Genomic DNA, 10,170 nt, shown 5'->3' with positions numbered 1-10,170 from the left:
CACATATAATGGTGTTACTTAGTGTATACAACACTCATGCATATGGTTATATATGTGTTTTTCCTACATAAAGAACATTAGTACCTCACCACAACAGCAAGGCATACACATTCATCAGAATTTCACCATTCCAATCACATTGAATCATGAACCATTCATACAATGTATACAACACTAATTAAATAGCTCGACATGAACTCAATAATAAGGGAATCAGGGATGCATTTACAAATACTTATCTTGAATCAACATTGAAGTTCGGCAATTGAGTTAGGGACAACAACTCTTCGCCCAGCCATAGACAGTTGCAGTCAAGCCTTACTTGCAATTGTCACCCTTGATACGGATTCCAAAGCTTGAGGTGGAGTGTTTCTGAGTATATTAACCAACAAAGATAGCCGAAATAGGATGCCACCAGGCCACATTGTCTTCATCCACCGGCTACACACTTGTCAGTCACATTGTTCAGGCATATTCACATCCATACCAACACATCATATTGCAAAGAGCCTTAACTCACTTTCGGGAAAAGAGAGTCCACTATAAGGAAGGTTCTTCAGTGGTTAAGCTATTAATAGGTAAATAAATCACTTCTTCGGGTTGTTCCTCAGTGAGTCAAACTCCAGAGCTTCAGCCCCAAGGCAACTCTTAGTGATTCATCAACCCTCACAAACACTTGAGTGGTTCTTCCCATCCCAACAGGTTCATCAATCCACAAACTTCCAGTGGTTTCTTCAACCTTACAAACAAGTCACACTCTCTGAAACAATTCACCCAACAAGCCTTACTCGGAAGGTTCCTCAGTTGGTGCCCTTTTCCAAGGTTCGATTCACTGTTATGGACCACTTGATCTTTTCCTTTAGTTGTATTTTTCATACACAGTGTTTGTAAACACAACGTCCTCTCTATCTACCAATGCCTACTCTCGTGCGTGAGAGGGAGTATACATGAATCAATGATGAATGTCCCCATTCTTCCTCTCCAAAAAAAAATAACAACTAATTGCCTTCTCCTCCATGATTTGCATAGTATTCCATGACTTGACAATGCAACCCATGTTGCTCTTAATTTTGTCATTTTCTTTGATCATTGTTTGAGTTGAAGGATAATTAGACCAGTGCTTCCTCTTTCAGTTAAATTCAATGCACTATCAGCGCATTTAATTCTTTCAGCCAACCAATATTTAAAAACAACCATTTCCTCAAGCAACGGAATTTGTGTCCCTCTCTTAGCCATTTTAATTAATTACAATTTGTTTGGAAAGGAGAAATATTGACCAATGGATGTCACAGCTTCCTCACACTCAAAATGGAAATACAAGGATTTTTTTACTTTAAATTGCTTTATATCTCTATAAAATTGATATAAAATTATGTGATTTCATATGAACATCTAAACCAAAATGAGAGATAATTTTGCCTCATACTAAGCTGTAGAATGCTCTTTTGGCACAATTAATAAATTATATTCTTTATATGTAGATAATTGATGACTATGAAACTACCAAATTAGTCAATTAAAAAGTTGGGAGAAAAGAAAGAAAAACAATATAATTGTGAATTTTAATATAAATTTATTTAATTTTATTAAACATTTCATATTTTTTTTCAAGGAAAAAAAATCAACTTAAAAAAAATTGAATCTCAATAAAGAAAATAAAATCCATTCTACCTAAAACTCAAAATAATCTAAATTAACATAAAATTTCATATTTTATATTAATAATAATAATAAATCAAATATTTAAAAATAATAATAATAATTTAATGATATATAATGTTAAAAATTCTTTTTCAATCCTCATTAATAAATATATATATAAAGTATCCCATTAAATCCATATAAAAAAATTGATAATAAAATATACTTTTCTATTTTCACCCACAAAAAATTATATAATATTAAAAAATAGAGAAAAATAAATATAAAACATCAAATTAAAACCATAAAGCTATTAAAATTTTTACTTTACAGGCAACAGTGAACATCAAATATCTATCATGGGCGCCCCTGACAAACTAATTGCCCCATAATCTTACTTTGACAGAATCTTAAACATAAGCAAATTAGTAAACAGATGATCCAAAGTGCTCATTAAACTGCTTTACCAACCACCTGTGTTTTTTTCTACAGAGTGCTACTGTTGTATTTATGTTCAAATCTTGAGAGAAATTTTCACCTCAGTGGAAAAGCATACTTAAGGTACACTCATAATTGCTCAATACAGAAATTAATTATTCTGGTTTTGGGTTGGTAAGGTCAAGGATTTGCAGTAACTCTGTGCTTATTAGAATAATAGCCAATCCATGCTCTTACAGGGGCTTAAAATTCCGCACCTGCTAGTTACTTACCACAAAGTATTAAAAAACTCCATTGGATTTGAAGTATGAAGTATGAATCCCAGTGTCAGAAGTTTGAAATATGAATCCCAGCCTTGGAATGGATATATTTTGCAGCCAAATTGAACTATAAACAAGTGAAGAAAAAAAAAACACAAATTATCTGGTTGGGTGCCAGCCTTTTGTATGGTATGTTCTTCACGACCTGCTATAGTGGTATTAAGTTCATCTATGGTACAACTCAAGTCCTTGGCTGTGACTTGCTGGTTATCGTTTTTTGACTGAAAAATCAAAGCAAGCACACTTCAGCAGATACCTCTATATATAACAGAGAAAATCCAATTAGGCATCTCTGGAAAATAATACTATCAGTAGATATAGCTCCTAGAATGTATAAAATATCATGGCTGGTAAGAGGAGAGTAAAGTGTTTACATGGTTAAGTTGAGATCTGTTGCTTACCTTAGCATGAAGGGCATACACAATGTTGGATCCAGCAGCATTTATGGTGCAATTTACAATCTCCAATTGATTGGCATCCATGATAGAAAATCATTTGGGCAGAAAACCAGTGTTCTCAGGGGCCCATATTGCGATGAAAGCCTGGCCACCCAAAAGTTTGGATCCAAGAATCTTCAGACCTGGATGTGATGATGTTACTGGAATTGAAGGAGGGATGTGAAGACCATGAGAATTTTCAGACAGTGTGAATGATAATGGCCTTCTGCTATGATGTGCTTCCAATTCTGATGGTTGGGCTTGCAAATATTTCAAGGTAGTTTGGAGGGTCTTGATATAATCAATGATTTTATCAACAATTCTTCCTGTGTCCACCTGAGAAAGAAATACTTCAGGAATTCAGTGTCTACAAAATTAGGGTGGATAAGAACAGAACAAAACACAACTCTGAAATCAGAATCTAACATGTCTGTACAGACATGAAAATCTATTTTAGACTCATTTTCTTAGCTCATGGCCTGTCTTGAACTGTTATTCCAGACGACAATCATCAAGTACTACCTTTGAATTGAGACCCTCAGGTAACACAGAGACTTTAGAGTATTGGGCATAAAATTCATTTTACTCCTAGCCTTTTCAGTCCATACATGTATTTTATCATCATGGCAACTCTTCTTTGTTGACGATGGACCTTGATCATCCTCTTGCAATGATGGACTTTTTGCACCAGCCCAACTCCTCTTCCCACCACTGGTCATAGATTACACCATTGATTTCTGTTTTCCTATTATTCTGCAGTTTGTTAAAGTGGAGTAAGCAGAAACAATTGTATAGAGGTCTTCGGAGTCTCTATACTTGGCATCATGGGGAAGTGGGTATCACAAACAAAATGGCAGAGAAGTTTATCGGTATTCCAAAATTTATCAAAATTGTGATTTCAATAAATTCCTGCGAGATTTTAGAGAAATTAGACCAGAAAAACCCTCCAAAAAATTTTCCAAAAAATCTTACTAAAAACAACTCAATAAGACATAAAATGTAATCTCCATAAATCAATTATATTGTCTACCTCCTGATTCACTGCACACCTTCACTTGTCTTTCTTTATTGAAAGCTTCACATATTTAGTTTTTATGGGATGGTGTTGGAAACAAACACTTCTCATCAATATGATAGTATTAATTTTCCAGCTGCTCTTGGTAATAGGTTCGTCCGATTGTGTTTCAGTGTCTATTTTTAGAGTACTCTATGATGTTTTGAAAATTTTTGAAACTAAAAATATTAAATTTGTAGATTTAAATTCAATTAAATGTATGACTTTGTTTTAGATAGTGAGAAAATTTATGATAATTTAATTGTCAAGTTAGCAGTTGGGACAATCATCACTAATTGCTATTTGCGAATGTACGCTGATTCATCACTGTTATTCAAAGTAAACCATGTCACCTAAAACTATCTCGCTGGTGGTCCACAGAGGTAGGCTTTCAGTCCTAGCTGATATCTCTTTTTCTTTTTTAAGAGGAAAAAAACCATCATAGATTTATATTAAGAAAATATAAAGATTTGCATTACATAACAAGATTTGAGGGCAAAAGAAAAGCCCAGACGCTGAAACTAAATATAGGGACAGATTTTCAGGATCATCCAAAACTATGATTGAAACATATACATAACCTGCATTATCCGATCATGATACAAAATCATTCTACCGCAGAAGAAACAAAACCAGCAAAAGATTGCATGATAAAACACATTCATAGAGACCTTGCGGCCTTGCCATGGATGAGAGTCACATTCCATTTATGCTGAAATCCTGAATGTGGAAAGAGATACCATCATGCATGACTGATAATGAGCACAGACCAGGCTGCATGCTAAGACCATCCTCTGAGAGGATATCAGCCTGAGCATTCCAGGAACGGGGAATATGCTGAAACGTAATCTGGTTAATTAAGTTCCGAAAGAAGCTGATGCGGCTTAACCATCCAAGGAGATGAGGACAGTTTATAAGACCCAGACCGTTAACATGATCAATGAGCGATTTTGAGTCTCCAAAGATTGATATAGACTGGATGCCCAAGAAGACACAGAAGGCAAGCAACCCCAATAGAGCCCTAGCCTCCACCAGAGAGTTTGAGCCAAAACCGCCATGCCAAGATAAAGAATAGTGAAGGCTGTCACTTATAACGATGACAACCCCGCAGCCACAACTATGGTTGCGTTCAGCTCCATCAAAGAACGCGGCAGGAGTCTGATAGGAAAAGATTCCCAGCTTCTTTTTGCAGGCTTTTTTTGGCTGTGAGTCGTCCTGATGAAAAGAGTCATGGCATGCCATAATACGCTGAAGAATTGCATGAAGGGGCTCCTTTGATTCTTGAAAAATTTGTGTGTTTCTCCATTTCCATAAGAACCAAACAGCAATGATGAACAATGATCTCCAGGATAGACATTGCCCACTCCACCACTTATAACCATCCTGTACCAAACAGCAATGATGAACAATGATCTCCAGGATAGACATTGCCCACTCCACCACTTATAACCATCCTGTAGGCTTTCAGTCCTAGCTGATATCTCTATGTCTTCTGCCATTAACCTGTTTCCGTAAAAAAAAAAACCAACTCTTAATCAAACAAAAACAGTTTCAAAACATACTGCTATAATCCATTTTTTTTCAGAGAGAAAAAACATGATGATATTATATTAAGGAAATATAATGAGCATATACATATAAAGCCATATGGAGCTGGCCAACAAACAGGCCAAAAGAGGACTAATGCTGTTGAGATCAGATCCAATACATTCCGAGAGAGCAACATGGATTAGCATGAGACCAAAACATACAAACATAAAGGAGATGTCCATAAAAAGATCCAGCATAGAGCACAAAAGGCGATAAAAAACAGCAGGATCAAACTGGGTCGATCATAGCAGAAATATGGATCAGAGTGGAGGAGATAGGAGCCTTGGACTCCTGGAAGATGCTAGCGTTCCTCCATTTCCACAGGATCCAGCACGTGGAAATGAATAAGGATCTCCATGCAGGCCGCTGATCTGACCACCATCTGTAAGCATCCTGAACAGAAGAGAAAACCTGGTAAGGAAAACCATATGATGAGGAAAGATCATACCAGATTTGGGACGATGCCGGGCATTGAAAAAACATATGGACGTTTGTCTCGGGCGCCTGACAGCACATGGAGCATCTTCCGGGGCCCATCCATCCTTTCCTTTGAAGAACCTCCCATGTGAGGTTCCTGTTATAGAAAACCAGCCACGAGAATAAAATTGCCTTGAGCTGAACTGTAGACTTCCAGAGTTTGAAAGGAAAAGAGGGGCCAGGAAGCGGCGGAAGAGAGGAAGAGGCAGTTGCATATATGTCTTTGACGCGAACATGCTGATTGGAAGTCCCCATCGACCAAACTAATTCGTCTTTGAAACCTGTTTGAGAAATACCTTTCCCTTCGAAACAATTAACAGCAGAGGACCATGTAGGCCGTAGAGAAAGGGGCAAACCAAGGTCATCCCCATCCCTCCAGATTGGCGAAGAAGACGACCAGGAGTGGATCAATTTATTCCAAGTAAAGATCCCCTTCGAGTGTAGAAATGATATGAGCTCGGGGGTGAGCATGGACTCCAGTCCATAAATAGTTGGGTCAATACCAAGCAGGATGCCAGAACCGGAAAAAAAGGACCATTTTAAGAAAGACATAAAGAGCGCCTGAACCTTTCTGAGGCTGTGCCATATGGCGGACCCTCTCTTTGAGCCGAGGGACTGCCTTCTGAACCAATGAGCGATCGGCCTACCTTTCAAATATTTTTGCTTGATGATTGAGCTCCAAATGCCGTCTCCGAAGATGCCTCTGTGCAAAGACTTACATAGGAGGGCCATGCCGAATGACCTCATATGTAATAGGCCCCAACCGCCATCCCGCTTCGGTCTTGTGATGGATACCATTTTTACCAAATGGATCTTTGATTGGTGGGATCTTCCACCCCAAAGAAAATTAGCAGACAGAGAAACGATTTTCCTGATTATGGAAGCCGGGAGGAAATATAGATGAGCCCAATAGACTGCAAGATGAGAAAGGACGGATTGAACGAGGATGAGTCTGCCTCCCAGCGAAAGGAAACGCATCTCCCATCTTGAGATTTTGTTATAGAATCGATCAATTAGCCATAACCAGTCCTGTTTGCGGTTCCCTTTTGGTTTGAGGAGGAAACCCAAATATCTAAAGCCCTCCATTATAGATGCCAGATTAATACCAAATAACGCGGCAATCCATTGAGCTAACTCCTGATTAGTGCCATTGTGATACAACATAGATTTGATCTTGTTTATGACCAGATCTCATTGAGACAGAGCCAGCTAGATTTTTGAAGCATGGCACAAATAAGAATGTCATCAACAAAAAGGTTATGAGAAAGAAAGATATTCTTACAGATCTTGATCGGAAGACAGCGCTTGTCAACAACAGCTTTGTTGATCTGTGTACTAAGAGAATTCATGACAAGAATAAAGAGTAGGGGAGAGAGAGGACAGCCCTGTCGCAGCCCTCTCTCCGCCTGAAAAAAGGATGATGGGATACCGTTGATGATAACAAAATATGACACATTTTCGACACATTCCATCACCCAATTGATTCCCTGCGTCCTCAATCCAATTTTTGCAAGGAGAATCCTGAGAAACCCCCAATCAACACAGTCGTAAGCCTTTTCCAGATCAATCTTGAGAAAAGCGGCATCAGTGTTTTTGGATGAGACTGAAAATAGGCACTCCTGTGTCGAGGCAACTGCATCAAGAATGTTCCTGCCAGATAAAAAAGCGTGCTGATCCTTGGAGATGAAGGCGTTGAGAACAGGTTTCATTCTTTCAGCGATAATTTTTGATATAATTTTAAAAAAGATGTTGCATAATGCAATGGGCCTGAAGTCTGCAAAGGAATCGGAGCTCTCCTTTTTGGGAATTAGAGCTATGAATGTCGCGGTGAGAGCATTGTTTATGTTCCCAGAAATACGAGTGGCATCCACCATCCCCAATAGATCTTCCTTAAACATATCATAGAAATGCGAGAAGAACTCGATCGACCAGCCATCTGGTCCGGGACATTTGTCCTTTTTGAACTTCTTGATAGCGCCATGAAGTTCCTCTTCGGAGATGGGTTTGAAAAATTGTGTATTGGCCTCATCATCAAACATAAGTGGCACTTGGTCAATCGCCCAGAAGACATCGGATATATCAGTCATCCGCCGCTGGTATTGATTCTGAAAATACCTTGTGGCTTCCATCGAAATATCATGCTGAGAGAATAAGAAACCCCCGTTGCCGTCTTGGATCCTCCCAATAGAATTTTTGCATCTCCTTGCGTTTGCAAAATGGTGGAAAAACTTTGTATTGGGGTCGCTTTCGTTGAGCCAAATCGCCCTGCTTTTGAGTCTCCAAGATGACTCCTTTTGCAATAACTCTTGTTTCTTTTTCTCCAGTGATCTGAAAAGATTTTTTTTCAAAGGATAGGCTGTCGAAATTAGCTGCATCAGAGGTACTCCAATCCATCGATATTTAGACTCAGAAACTTTTGCAAATGATCTGTTTTGATAAAAGCTAACAAATTTATTTTAAAGCCGTCGGTGAAACGATAACAATGATGAAATGGTTTGACAATAAGGCGTGATCCAAAGATTATGATGCCCAATATTTTCAAAGGATTGTGACCTCAATCTCTTGTCAGCATCCATTTCAATAGCCCAGTCGTTTACTTATTAAGCCTTTTGGTTAGATGCCTGCACCGATTCAACATATTCAAATGTGAGTTAAAGTTATTGAACACTTTTGTCAGATTTGCTAAACCCTGCTGATGTTAAATGATAATAAAAATGGACAGAGTTCCATTTTTAGAGGTTGGAATAACCTGCAAAGTCTTAACACGCCTTGTGGGACATTATTGTCCAAGCGTTGATGTTTATATTATTAATGCAATCTAATTGTCCAATGAAAGTGAACAATTTTTTAAAGAAATAGGTTAGACCAGATTAAAAATTACATATTTATTAAAAGTATGTTTAAATGTATATCATATAATAATAATAGCATAAGTAGTAATGTATATTTGAATGATTATATAGGAAATGTTTTCTCAAGTGAACGTTGTATACTTAACATTGTATTTTAGTAGATAATTAGATAAATAAAAAAAAAAAAAAATTAAATATGAAAGCATGTTTTTATAATGAAAATGAGAATTTATTTTTTAGTTAGATAAATGATTTTTTAATTAAGTATATGGGTCATATATATTCAAATATTAAATGTGTTGGAAAAAATTCACAAACTAAATCTTGTAAATACATTCCATTTCACAATTTGCATTAATTAAAATTGCATCCATTATCCCAATGGGGTAAGCTAGTGGAGGGCGAGGGGGAGAAGAAGGCCCACCACCCGGCTGTCTCAAGGTGTAACAGCATTGGTGAAAATTCCATGTAATAAAAGTAAATAAAGGTAAAATAATAACTACGGGTGATGGAACATTTATTCCAAGTTGAATGTTGGGCAGAATCCTAGTGATAGGGATCATTGTGATTGTTTATGGCTAAGGAAAATGGCAAAGGCAATGGTTAAGGCTTTGGAAAGACAAAATGACATTTTTGGCACATTTATTTATGAAACTAATGGAAATTGGGAAAAAAGAGAGGTGAAAGGTCATATGTTGCATGTGAAGAGGAAAATAATGGAAAATAAAGAAAATAGAGGCCTCATTCATAAAAAGGCTTCTAAGGATCAGTGGGTAACCTTTTGTCGTTCAGTTTTGGTGCTCTCTCATTATTCTCTCTCTCTCTCATACTCTTGGAGACTTCGAGTTTTCTTGGAGCACTCTTGGAAGGTGTGGCATACTTGGATTCTTGGAACAAGAAGGCAAAGGAAGAGTAGGAAAGCGCAAGAGGGCATCGAGATCAGCATCTACATCAGATTTGATTGTGTACCGAGTTGCATGTATGTTTCCTTCACTAGTTTTTGCATGCATGGCATATGTATGTGGATTTTTGGTTGTTATCTGTCATTGGCATGGAGGATGGCTGGGATTGACAGTGGATTGCCTAGCCTTGCCATTTCCTGGATAGCCATGGTGATTGTGGGTTTATTTTCATTGTTGTGTTTTTGGTTGGTTCTCATGTTTCCTTAGTTTGGGTTGAGTTACTAGTCCTAGAGCCTTGGTTGGACAAACGCTCTGGAGCCCTGGAACAGCTTGGGTTGAGTTACTAGTCCTGGAGCCTTGGTTGGACAAACGCTTTGGAGCCTTGGAACAACTTGGGTTGAGTTACTAGTCTTGGAGCCTTCGCTAGACAAACGCTCTTGAGCCCTTGGTGGGTTGAGT

At 37.8% G+C, this 10,170-nt stretch overlaps 1 pseudogene across 1 annotated transcript; it reads right to left on the bottom strand.

Annotated features, from left to right (window-relative positions):
- Nucleotides 1–2,165: 2,165 nt before the first annotated feature.
- Nucleotides 2,166–3,555, bottom strand: LOC149173504 (uncharacterized; annotated as a pseudogene). The gene is made up of 3 exons (XR_016259297.1): nucleotides 3,423–3,555; nucleotides 2,801–3,186; nucleotides 2,166–2,620 (listed from the first exon to the last, which is right to left on the bottom strand). The product of XR_016259297.1 is annotated as an uncharacterized LOC149173504 (transcript).
- Nucleotides 3,556–10,170: the final 6,615 nt, after the last annotated feature.

Source organism: Pinus tabuliformis, chromosome 4_2 (assembly GCF_031772625.1).
Source record: "Pinus tabuliformis cultivar Carrire ecotype Pingquan chromosome 4_2, CPIR1, whole genome shotgun sequence".
NCBI classification, from domain to species: Eukaryota; Viridiplantae; Streptophyta; class Pinopsida; order Pinales; family Pinaceae; genus Pinus; species Pinus tabuliformis.
Note: the sequence above shows the minus strand (reverse complement) of the source record. Positions and strands in the feature narration are given on the sequence as shown.